This window comes from Malus domestica, chromosome 15 (assembly GCF_042453785.1).
Source record: "Malus domestica chromosome 15, GDT2T_hap1".
Classification (NCBI taxonomy): Eukaryota; Viridiplantae; Streptophyta; class Magnoliopsida; order Rosales; family Rosaceae; genus Malus; species Malus domestica.
The window spans coordinates 12825558-12838493 of NC_091675.1; the positions used below are offsets into that span (position 1 = coordinate 12825558).

The window sequence follows — 12936 nt, forward strand, 5'->3', positions numbered from 1 at the left end:
TTACTTGTGTGCATAATTTAGACTGCTTAAGCAAAAGAAGGTATACATGTTGGACCACAGCCACATTGGAACAGTTGTACTGTGATGTAGGTGTCAGTTGTTTAAATATTCAAATTAGATCATGAGGCTCCCCAATAGTTTGAGAATTTGAGAATTATTGTTATTGTTTTGTTTTTTTTAGTTAGTTTTGTTTTTAAGAAGAGAGCTGTTATTCCCACCCCAATGTCTTATCTTCCCACCCACTTTTTAATGACTTTTTTAATTACAAATTTGTCCATTTGTAAAATGACTAATAAGGACTTTAGTTACCCTCTTTTGCATTACTGTTTTTCTTTAGACTATTTGTCTTTCTTAAACCCTAACTCATCATTCTATTTAATCCTTATTATTTAGACACTGATCTGAGTCATAACGCTCCTATCCTATGCCATCAGCGTGTTCATGGGACCTATGGAGATTCCTTCACAATCTCCCGAAACTATTAAGCTTCAAGATGTTTTCTTTAATTTGTATCAGGTATTTGGAAAAAATTATTATATGATATAAAACTTTTTCCCATTTGAAGCTGTTTCCATCAATCACCTAGCATAACCCCAGGGGTTATAGGTTGAGAAATGGTTTACTTGAGTAAACTCCTCCATTTTCAAACACGACCAAACATGTACATTAGGCTAAATATTGGAAGACTCCGGTTTTTTTTTTTTTGGTGGCTTTTAGAAGAGAATAATATTATTTGTTTATATTTTTTTTAAGAGACGAGTTTATAATTATATAATTATATATATATATATTAAGGGTTATTTTAGTAATAATAGTGGTGGGGAAATAACATTTTAATTTTTTAACTTTTTATAGTGGGTGTAAATATAACGTGGGTGGGAAAATAAGACAACGGGGTGGGTCTAGCAGCTCTCTTTAAGAATTACCACAGGGGTTCACGTTTCCGTTTTATACAAGCGATATTAACGGTGGAACGAACCGAACTCGGCATTTCGGACTGAAAAGTTTTTTTTTTTTAACTAACTTTGTGTTGCTCTCCACTCTTCGAGACCATGGATAGAGTCAAGCCGTCATTTCAGGATACGCGATCCGATTCATTTTCATTATGTTACATATATACTTGAATCAGCCACCTCATGAGCCAAAATCAAATGGAGATACAAACCCCTTATTTAGTAAATTTAATCTTGAGAAAAGGTTTCTCACTTGTTAGGAAAATATGTAAGAAAGTGATACTCTCAGACAAGTTTGGATTTGATTTTCCTGTTTCATACGCTTTCTAATTTCCAATTTTAGGAAAAGGTTTGGTTACGTATCTTGAAAGATATAATTAGAAAATTGAGCAGAATTTGTTTCCAATTTGCACACAAATCAAACACGAAAAAGGAAATAAAACGTCATTTACAGCTTACTTGCCTAGCATTATCTAAACACAAGAAATCTAGCTACCTTCCACTTTCCTTTCCCAAATATATATTCAAATAAACCTAGATACTAATATTCCAACGGTTAGTTTCTCATCAATACCTTTTCACAAACATATTATGGGCGAAAATCTTCTTATACAAACGATAAAACGGCGGAACAAACCGAACTCGGCATTTTGGATTGAAAAGTTAAACGTTTTTAACTAACTTTGTGTTGCTCTCCACTCTTCAAGTCCATGGTTAGAGTCAGCCGTTATTCCAGGATTCGTAAATTATTTTACATACAATCCGCCACCTCATGAGCCAAAGTCAAACGGAGATACAAACCCCTTATTTAGTAAATTTAATCTTGAGAAAAGTTTTCTCACCTGTTAGACCATCTCCAACCCTTGGGCTAAAAGCTAAATTTTTTAGCCCGGAAAATTTAGCTTTAGCCCATAAACATCTTTTCTGCTCCAACCCTTCTACCCTAAAATTTTAGCCCGGAATTATTAAAGAATGAAATTAGCCTAAATTTTTTTCTTAAATCAATTTAAAAAAAAATAAATATGTAGATTATTGTAAATTAATTTTATGAACATTTTAATCTAAAAAAATTTAAATTCCGATAAACATTTCGCATTTAGCCCGGGGGGAAAGCTGGGGGTATTTGGCCCAGAAATAGCATTTGACATTTAGCCTAAAATTTTAGCATGGGTTGGAGAGTGTTTGGGGGGGGGTAATTTGGCTTTTAGCCTAGGGTTGGAGATGGTCTTAGGAAAATTAAGAGAGAAAGTGATACTCCCGACAAGTTTGGTTTTAATTTTCCTGTTTCATGAAAACACAATTACGCTTTGTAATTTCCAATGTTGAGAAAAGGTTTGATTACGTATCTTGAAAGATATAATTAGAAAATTAAGCAAAATTTGTTTCCAATCCACACACAAATCAAATATGAAAAAAGAAAGAAAACGCCATCTACATCTTACTTTCTTAACATCTAAATACGAGAAATCTATCTTCCACTTTATTTTTTCAAATATTAAAACAAACCTAAATACTAATATTTCAACAGTTAGTTTCCCATCAATACCTTTTCACAAACGAAACAAGGGCGAAAATAAGGGAATAAAAAAAACAAAAAGGAGGAATGAAAAAAACCGTGGGAGTTTATTTTGATTAGGGTTTAGGGTGAAAACTTGCTAAGTGCAACCCACATGCTTTACAGCTAGTCAGGCAAACAAAACCTTTTGACCGATAAATAACAGAGACAGATCTGGAAAGGGGTCCCGATAGCCTGCCCCCACTAGGGCAACCAGCCACCGTCAGATCCGGCAAGTTGCATCCTAGCCGCACTTATATTTATTAAGAACGGTTTTTCACTTAATTAGCTATTAAATAATTACGTTCTTTATCATTAGGGCCTCTATTAATGCGCATCGGAATGTAGTCAGCGTTTAATAGGGTTTGAAAAAAAAAAAAGGTGGAGGTCCAGCAGTGTAATCTGTGACTGTAAAATCTCAGGCCCAATATTCTTCTCGGGATTGATGGTAAAAAATATAAAAATAAAAGGAAAAAAATAAATACAAAAAAAAGGAGAAACCCTCAAGTTTTTATTATAAATACCAACATATCCTTCTCCTAAACCTACACCTCCACCACATCCTCTTCTTCCTCCTCTGCCTAATAAACTGCTGCATCTGCATCTCCCCTTTTGGGGTTTGCTCTTGTTGTCGTTCTCTGATTGGCTAAAGCTTCTTAGCCATCTTATCTTTCTCTCTCTCTCTCTCTCACTCTAGATATATATGGCCTTGGCGCTCTCTATTTCTCTCTAATAGATAGAAGATGATGATCCTCTTTGTATTCTTCCACAGCTTTCTTGAACAGCATCCATGTATGACGAGATCGACCGATCTTTGGAGTGAGTCGACTCAGTCTCTCTATTCCTCTTAACTTGGTTTGCGGTTCAATAAAGCTGTGGGAAGATACAGATAGGCTCAATAAATTCACTCACATATCGGATCTCCATTGTCCCTCATATCTTGGTATATTTTCTTAATCGTACGTCTCTCTTCTCTTAGAAATTATATGAACCCTAAACATCTATACCTAATTTTATTATTTTATGTAAGGACTCTAAATTATACAAATTTTGTGTAATTTTGCTCAATTGTTTGACTTACTGATAAGTGAGTGATTTTTTCATCACCATTTCAAGTCAATTTATTTTTCAAATCCCTGCAAAATTTAGTCTTTCACAATTTTATTCCAACATGATTTTTGTGCCATCCACGCATAAGTGATTGATTGTTTTGACATGATTATAAGTTGATTTATTGCTCGATTCCCATAAAAGAACCAGTCTTTGATGATTTGAGGTAGGTAGTGGTTTTGTAAACGATGCTACAATGGAAAATGATTTCAACCCTAATTTTCGTTGGAGGTTTTATAGTTTTTCATGTATGATTGATTACCTGGGGATGTGATATATTTCTCTCCTTATCTGTATGTGATCTATGTAAAAATATTTTCATAAATTAAATCTAACACAAAGTTTGCCTGTAAAAATTTCCAAAATTGTTCTTACCCAGTGATTGATTGATCTCCTCTGTGAGTTGTTTCGGCGGTGACAAATTACAACGCAGTTCTGTTGAAGGGGAATCTTCTGTAAACTCCCTCTCTCTCTCGGATTGAGACTTCAGAGAACATTCTTGATAAGTAGTTCGATCTCTGATCCATTTGTACTTTAACATTCAATGAACACTGTTTAATGATTGATATATTTTATATTAACTCCTGCAAGCAAAGATTTGATTCTTGTCTTTTAATTATATTGTTTAATTATCAGTGGACTTGATTTAACTGTTTAGTTAATCATGCTTTACATTGTTTACACATGTCTTGGTTCCATGTATTGCAGGCAGTATACCCCCTTTGAAAACGATTAAGTGCTCAGTTAATGTTTTTAAAATGATTGAAAACGAATTTGAAAAACTCTAAAGGCACTTGAAGTACTTTTTTAGGATTCGCTTACATTTTACTAAGAAATTGTTTTAAAAATATTTTCATCAAAAACGTGTTTAGCTATTTAAGAGCACTTCTAAACAAGATCTAAAATGCTAATTAAGATGATATAATTTCAAACATTTAACATTCTACATTATCCTCCATGCCTATGGCTATGTAACTCTACACCGTACTGTCGGTTGATAAAGTTGCAGAGAGAGTTCAGATAGAGTGCAGCCATATTATATGCATACATGTACATGAGATTCTCAGATGTCATGGGGGTCAACATCTATCTTAGCTCATGCTCAGAATTCGTATACATGACCACGATTAATTCTTTAAAAATGATGTTCGCGCACTCCTTTGCTTACTTTGTACGTCCTTAGTATGCAGGGCAAGGAAAAAATAGAAGTGTGAATCATTTTCCGGCTCCGTCATTACCTTGCATCGGTTTCTCATCTGCCTTGCCGGCCTTGCTACATGCAATTATTTCAATTATTTGTTCGTGTAATTAAAGTACGTGGACCTTGATGATTTGCTAAATAGCTGGCAAGTCTTTCTTTTATGGGTTTGCTTATCGCAAAGATAACTTAGTTTAGGGCTTAGTAAAAAATCATGCGCCAAGGACTAAGTACTACTCAAATTTGTTCTAGGACAACAATTTCAGTTGGTTTATATTGAATGTTCACTGGACCACAAAAGGTCTGTATTGCCTTTTTCATCTTTTCAACTCGTGCTCTTTTGATTACTGCCAAGCTTGTTTATTCAAGCTAGCTTTGGAGCAATTAATTAGAGTAGAAAAGATTCCGAGTCACCCATTTTCCCATTTTGTACATTTAAATAGTTGCGTGAAAAATGAAAAAAGATGTGTGGAAATCATTCCCTTATTTGATTGTTTAATGGCTAGGAGGAGAAATTAGTGAAAGTCCATGAAACCGAAACCCTGCTTAAGAAAATTAGGGTTATGTTTTGCCAACTATGGTAAAGTAAATGAAGTGTGTAAAAAAGGTCATCCATATTTTTCACTGGCAATGGACAAGTGTGTGCTGGTCTTATTAGGCTCTCTAGTCTTTTCTCTTGGATTATTATATATTAGAGACAACTAAAGCTTTTTTTCTATGTACAAACAATCTTGCATGGTCCTTACTAAGAACCACACCAAGAATATTTTTAACTGTCATCTATGCAAGAACTGGCTAGATTTACAGATGGATGCTCCCACGGGGATTTGGATACATCCAATTTATAGACCAACCTTTCTGCCACCATAAATTTAAACAGTGACTAAAGGCGTTGCACAGGTCATATGATTCAACTACTTTTCATGTCTTAATGTCGCCCACTATTCTAACATGTATTAGAATTGCTCACCTTTCATTTGCTGCAAAACGTTTTTATATGTAATTACTTTATGCCCACTCTAGAGTGGAGTTTTCCTTTTCATTTGGTTTTACAGTGAGTTATATACGTGCGTTTGCAAATCTAAATTTAGTAAAGTTTGTTAGAACAATGTTTAACCCTCTATGTCCGAGTTTGATTTTTCTTTAATTTCTATGGTTTAGAAAAAGTCAATATAGAATAATGCTTATATAAAAAAGAGTATATAAATATTTGTGTGTTTATGAATTATTACCTTTAGACCATCTCCAACCCTTAAGATAAAGCTTAAAAATTTAAGCCATAACCCCGAAACAAATTTTCTCCTCCAACCCGTATGACTTAAAATTTTTGCCAAGATTATTAAATAATGTTTTTTTGCCTAATTTTTTTGTTTCGGTAACTTTTTTGAAAATAAACTTGATGTAGATTATCCTAATTTATTTTTATGAACATTTTAACCTAAAAATATTTAAATTTCAATAAGTAATTAAAAATCATACAAATATATAGTTATTTATAAAGTTTTAAGTTAAATTTAATTTAAATTATTTTTTAAAATTATTTTAGATGTTAGATTTCATTTTGGACTGTTAAATCTTTTTTTTTACCCATAGATTTGATCTCATTTGATCATAGCCGTTAGATTATAAGTAAAAAACAAAATAAGGTTTGAAATATGACAGTTTTGTGAGTCCAGAATAATTTAAGCTATGCTTTAATCCTAGGGAATCTAGCCCAGATGTATATTTTCTCCCCAGAGCTTATTTTAGCCCAATGGTTGGATATGTTTTGGGGGGGGGGGTTTAAAGCTTATATTTTAAGGAAAACTAATGAAAATGGCTTGAAAAGTTTTAGTTTTAATCAAAAACCATGTTATAAGTTTTGTTTAATGATTAGTACAAGGCTCATATTAAAGTATCCAACTAAAAATGGCCCAACTATAACAAATTATGATTTGTCAATTTTACCCCTAACTTTTTTAGGTTGAGTTCTAGATTTTCGTTGTTAATGGAGTTCATTGTTGTTTTGCAGACCTTCTTCTTTTTCTTTGAAACAAAATATAGATCCTCATGCTATATTTTGTATTATTTCGTTGAAATGTGATCGTCGTTATTATTCATAGTGTATTCGAGATACAATTTTTCATCATCAGTGGATTTCATCGTTTGTTTCTCCAGAAAATAAATTTGAGATCTGCATGCTATTCAATAATAACGACGGGTCACTGTTTCTAGATTGTAAAAATAAATTGTCCCTAGATTTTAAGTAACACTGTTTCTGGAATCTAAGTTACTGTTTTTGGAACCTAAGTTACTTTACTTTTTGAATCTAAGTTACTGTTTCTGGATCCAAATGAAATAGACACAATGTTTCTTAAATGTAAGCTAGAAAAGAAATAGTGAAATTCATTGTATTTGAATTCAAAGCAAATTAAGCACATTGTTTCTTAAATATAATCAACTAATGCATGAAAGAAAAGAAACAGTCAAAGGTTCAAACATAGACTGTTTCTAGAATCTAAGTCACTGTTTCTGAAATTTAAGTCACTCTTTCTGGATTTTGGTTCTTTTCTTTCCACATACAGTGTTTATTTGTGCCAGACAAAACAAACACTGTATCTGATTTTTTTTTCCAGAAACAATGTTATGTTTTGGGTTCTCCAGAAATAGTTTTATGTTTTGGTTTTTTTTTTCCAGACACTTTTTCACCAGTTTCTGCCATTAAACTTCTTTGAACTTGTGTTCGGCGGCTTTGTTCGGATGAATGCTTCCTTTTTCAACTTTGATTTGAACTTTGAATTGTTTTTGAAATTGGGGAATTACCGGGCAATTGGCAGTTAGATGATGAAGATGATCCCCTGCCGCAGGGACATGATTATGTTTTAGGTGACAGTGGGCAATCATCAGGAAAGAAGAAGAAAGCTTCATTTAAAGAGAAGTCAAGTAAGAAGGGAAAAGAAAATGGGGAGGTGGGGAAGAAGATCAGATATGAAGAAAATGACTCAAGGCGAGAGAAGAGCAGGCATGAGGAAAGTGGCTCAAGGAAAGATGAAGGGAAAAAGAAGATGAGGAGGCGGAGACATTCCCAAGATATTGCCAATAGTTTTGGTCCTTATGGTGGTGCATGGACTCGATAGAATATTTATTGGCCCGTGGACAATAGTTTTGGATGATTTTTTATTAAACTTTGAGCCATTTTGGTTAAATAACATTTTAGGATGGTTTTAGGTTAAATTTTTGTTGGCTAAAGCCATTTTCATTAAAACTCCCTATATTTTAAGCTTTATTTCATGGGTTGGAGATGATCTTAGTGTCTATATATCCATACTACTTTAGATGCCATCATGGTATAGTTGTTGGTGAACCTCTAGTATATATGATGAGATCGATCATCATGAGAAGGTACGATCTACCTTAAGTAGTACCTATAATGGTCAAGAAAGTTGCCATTTATCGCTGTTGCTAATCACTTTCAATTGATAATATCGCTTGATTGGTCGATCAAAAAGTTATTTCAATGTTTCTCCCAACACATGGTGGCAAAAGTATTGCTTCTCTATGCCATATCTCTTTCCGTTGGTCGTCATGGTTCCAAATACATTTCAATCATCGTTTCTTCACATAGGCTTTTCGTTCATTACTTGTTCTTAAGAGATTCATTAGCCGTTGCAATTTTTTATCTGGATTGTTTTGGCACTCAACACTAAGTAGAAACAGCTCTGCACAAGATTTTCATTTCACTACATATTTTTCCATTGCTTGTTAATGCTAGTGGATCGACATATTCACTATCTATACACTGTATATATAACCCTATATATATCAGTCTTGAGAGGCTATAATGGTCTTCTTTCACTCGAAGAGAGGAGGTCATGACTGGTGCAACTTTTAGAAACGTCAATCCATGTTCTTCTTTTGGATTCTAACATTTTGTCTTGTGTTTGCTTTAGCAGATGCCTTATGTGTACATCTTAGTGGCAATTTGGATTATAGGGTATAAACTTGCTAATCTACAATGATCCTTAATCTATTGTGATAACTGGCTGCAAATGTACGTATTTTTTTTATTGTGTGAGAGAACTTACACGTTCACTCAATGTAAAGATATAGGACTTTTTTTATTCTCAATGTATATGACTTACTCCAGTGCTTTATCTGGTCCAAAAAAATTTGAAAGATAAGTCAGAAGACCAGTAAAGAAGTGATAACTGGCTTTATATCCTAAGTTGATTGAGTAAATTTGGACTTTTATGTCAAGTGCATCCGGGTCACTTTCCCAAGCATTTACTAATTTAATTCCTTCCGAGTTTAAGTTTTAATTTGTATTTTGAGCAACTCGGTTATTTTCATAAACGAGCTATATGGTGATCAACTAGTTCTTAGTCTAGGGTTACAGTTCTTTTTACGTTGGAAGCGTTTCCAACAATGTTCGAATTCCCCCTAATTATTTGTCTAGGGTTAGGTTTCTTCATAAGTCGGAAGAGGTTTCGATAAAGTTCGAATCCTCCCACCCTATTGATGGAAGAAATGGTCTCTATGGTGCCCCAGTTCCTGATAACTAGATACAGAAATTAGTGCGGCCTAGTTAATTAAATTGTATTCAGAATAGCCAATCCACTCTTAATTTTTCTGGCCTATTCTGAACGGATTTGCGTGGACCTGGCCCTAGCTAGTTAGCAAGAGGTTGTTAAAGAAAATATTTGTTTACTTATAGCTGTCGCTTAATTCCTCTAAAGAGTAATCCTCCTTTTTTTTAAACAATATTCGTTACACTTCCATTTTACTCTCTGCACTACTTTGGTTGATATTTAATAATGGTGTTCTTACTTTAGAAATTTAAGGACATCTTATTTTCTGTCTGTAGTCCATCGATCCGAATTCTTCGGTTTTCAAATTCTCTTTCAAGGATTATCAATGCTAAATTAAATGTGTGACAGTAACAATATTTGAAGTTGTAATGAAGTAGTTAAAGCATGGTGCTCGTCAACACTGCACAGACAGCAAACTTTATTGCGATTCATCATTCTGCTGTTACAAATTGCTCAATATATGCTATTAGTATATGTTGCATCCATCATTACCATCGATTTCAATTTGCCAAATATCATATAGTTGCTGAATTGGTCGTATTCAACTTATAATTGAAGATGTAACCAAGCTTAGCCAATGAAAATATACTTTACTGAAACTGTACATATGAAGCAATGTGACAGAGAAAAGGAACAAAGGGTTTTTACCAAATATAGTGTAATGTGTTGATGACAAAAGTTAAAGCCAGCTAACTAGTACTTACTAAAATATTTTGAACTATTGAAATGAAAATTCTACTATGCTTCGGTGTATGCATGACAATTGGCAAACAAAATTGAATAGGGCGTTAGATGCGCAACCAAGGATCCTACAATCATGGGCATCGATGGATGTTATGCACTAGTGTATACTAGAAAATCCCCTATTCATGTATGATTTACCAGGTAGATAAAATAAACTCATTGAAAAATATTTGTACCATACTTAGGACCTCCATATTTAGATCTCGCATAAATATTTGGAAGACTTAAATGTAATTATGTAATAAAGGAAGGGGCAAATATGTAATAAGTGAGGAGCTCTTATTCTATAAAAGGACTCCTCACCCTCACAATTGGAGGAGGCCATTTTCTTAGGCCATGGGAAGAGTTCTCTCACCCTCTGAAGCTCTCTCCCTCACTCCCCTCACATCTCAGAAAAATACAATAATCAGTGTGGACGTAGCCCAAATATTAGGGTGAACCACGATGCATCTTGTGTTATTTACTTTCTTGCAGATTCACGGTCGGATTTACGTTGTTCCAAGACCTTCGATTTTGTGCATCAACAAAAAAAAATATGAGTACTTTACTGAAATGATATACAGATATAAAGTAGGGCCTAAACAGCCATTCCAATCACTGTTAGATTCAAGACTACCAAATTTGTTTTGGTTCTTCTAGCTTACTAGCGTAGCGTGGATAATCACTGGAGACCGAAAAAGCTCATGTATAACTGCAGAAACGTTTGTAAAATTTTCGAAAGTTTCATGCAGTGCATCTGCTTACAATGAAGAGAAAAAATTACAGTTTCAAATTGGTTTTTTCATCGAAACTTTATTTACGGTTTAATTTGAAGCATAATTGTGTAGGTGTAATGCCAATGACAACCCTATTCTGCTGTACAAACATAAATTCATAAAAGTGAGTGTGAGAAAGAGTCAGAGAGAGAGACAGAGAAAATAGGGGGGAGAGAGAGAGAGAGAGAGAGAGAGAGAGAGAGAGAGAAAAAAAAAACTGGTTACTGATGTAAGAATGAGATGATGTGGTTAAAAAACTATGTCAGACAGGGACAAAGTTAACCCTTTTCACAGAAATGTAGGAGAAGATGTGGAAGGAAAATCAAAAGGCTAACTGCAGGAAGGGAGGGAACTGTCATCATTGTTGATAAAAAGGAAAAGGTATGGGAATCTTCTCTGAAGCACAAACTCATTTTTTTCACCATATTGATTGAATGAATCAGCAGGGGAATATTTTTTTAAATTGAATTGAAATTTCACCTAAATGTACAACACAACAAGAAAAAGATACATGTTAAAATTACCATTCTGCATGGCTCAAACGTGCGCTAGTAGATATAACAAAGTTTTAGGTTAAAAAAAAATACTGGCACAAAAATCACTGAATTTCATCTTCATCATTTCATCCGTACTACTACAGCAGCATACGTTATGGGGTTTGTCTACTGCGGTAGCAAGTACCCTCTTACCAAATACACAATTCTAACTCAAACCTTAAGGAGAAGGGAATTTAAATTATAGGGCTTTCCTACAATACACCGGTGTATGAGATGCACGGATGATTGAGCGGTAAGATTGAAAATGTCAAAATCTAGTCATCTGCTATACCGGTACATCTCATACACATGTGCATTGTAATTTTTTTGTAAAATGTAACCCACATTGTAACTCAGCAGTATTAGAGAATTCATTTATTAGATAATTTTTTTCAGACAAAATGCAAAGACAGTTCCATTAGAGGGGTCCCATGTGTATATATGCATATTAAAGAACAACATTTGATACAAATACATTCAAATTATAAGAAGAAACTAATACGGTCCCATATAATTATGAAAGAATTCTGAAAGAAAATATTTTGACGAAATGGGTTCGAATTACGAAATAGAAGTGAGAGAATTACCAGGATCTATGGTGAAAAGGACGAAATCATTTTTCATTTTGTCTGCAGCGAACGTTGTAGGGAGATTGAAATGGTTAAGTCCAGAATTGCCATGGTCTCCCACAGCTTTCTTGAGCTTCCATGGTGCTAGTCCTGAAAGATATTTAGACAGCAGAGAATTGAAGTTCAAGAAAGCTGTGGAAAAGCATGGCAAGGACTTGTAATTACAGTCTCTTTAGATCTTAGAACATCCCTTCTTGTGCGCCCTTGTAGTTTTCAGCTAGCCAGTGTATAGTAATATGAGAGAGAGAGAGAGAGAGAGAGAGAGAGAGGTTGGAAAACAAAAGGCCATACCCCTTCATACAAAGGTCTCTCAAGGACCACTGGCACTCTACAACAAATAATCTGTCTATCAGCTTTATAGAGAGGGTGGAAAAGAGGGACTTGGATTGTCTGCCCTCCAATTTATGTGCCTTTCTCGTGCCCTCCTGTTTTTGTGGTCACGGTTAAGCCACGTCAACATTTTATATTACTATTTCTTTTTGTTTTATTATTTGTATAAAAAAATAATATAAAATATTGACGTGACTTAACCGTGACCACACAAAACAGGAAGGCACGGAAAGGGCATCTAAATAGGAGGACAGACAATCCAAGTCCGGAAAAGAGTGGGTTGAGTAGGGTTAGTCATAAGACATTTTACCCACAAAATGCCTTTCTTTCCTACTGAGTGCGTTGTGGGGTACTATAATAATATTTTCTATATAATACGGTTAAAAAAAAACAAAAAATGAAAATTATTTACATATATAAAAGAAATGAAGAAACAATTACTGGAAATTAAATATATATGTTTGCATATATAGTTATGGAAAAAGAAAGTGCTAGAGAATGAATATTACAAAACCATTCCCATCCTCATCATCACATGCCTCCATGTGACCAAGATCT

General features: G+C 34.1%; 2 long non-coding RNA genes and 1 other non-coding gene across 3 annotated transcripts; 2 read left to right on the forward strand and 1 right to left on the reverse strand.

The window, feature by feature from the left end:
- The first annotated feature begins 3067 nt into the window (after positions 1-3067).
- LOC139192346 (uncharacterized) lies at positions 3068-4213 on the forward strand. The gene is made up of 2 exons (XR_011576452.1): positions 3068-3451; positions 3998-4213. It is a non-coding gene; the product is annotated as an uncharacterized lncRNA (long non-coding RNA).
- Positions 3257-3405, forward strand: MIR396A (microRNA MIR396a). The gene has a single exon (NR_120945.1). It is a non-coding gene; the product is annotated as a microRNA MIR396a (primary transcript).
- Positions 4214-10386: 6173 nt separating the features above from the next.
- Positions 10387-12174, reverse strand: LOC139192037 (uncharacterized). Its single transcript, XR_011575815.1, has 2 exons — positions 12007-12174; positions 10387-10633 (listed from the first exon to the last, which is right to left on the reverse strand). It is a non-coding gene; the product is annotated as an uncharacterized lncRNA (long non-coding RNA).
- Positions 12175-12936: the final 762 nt, after the last annotated feature.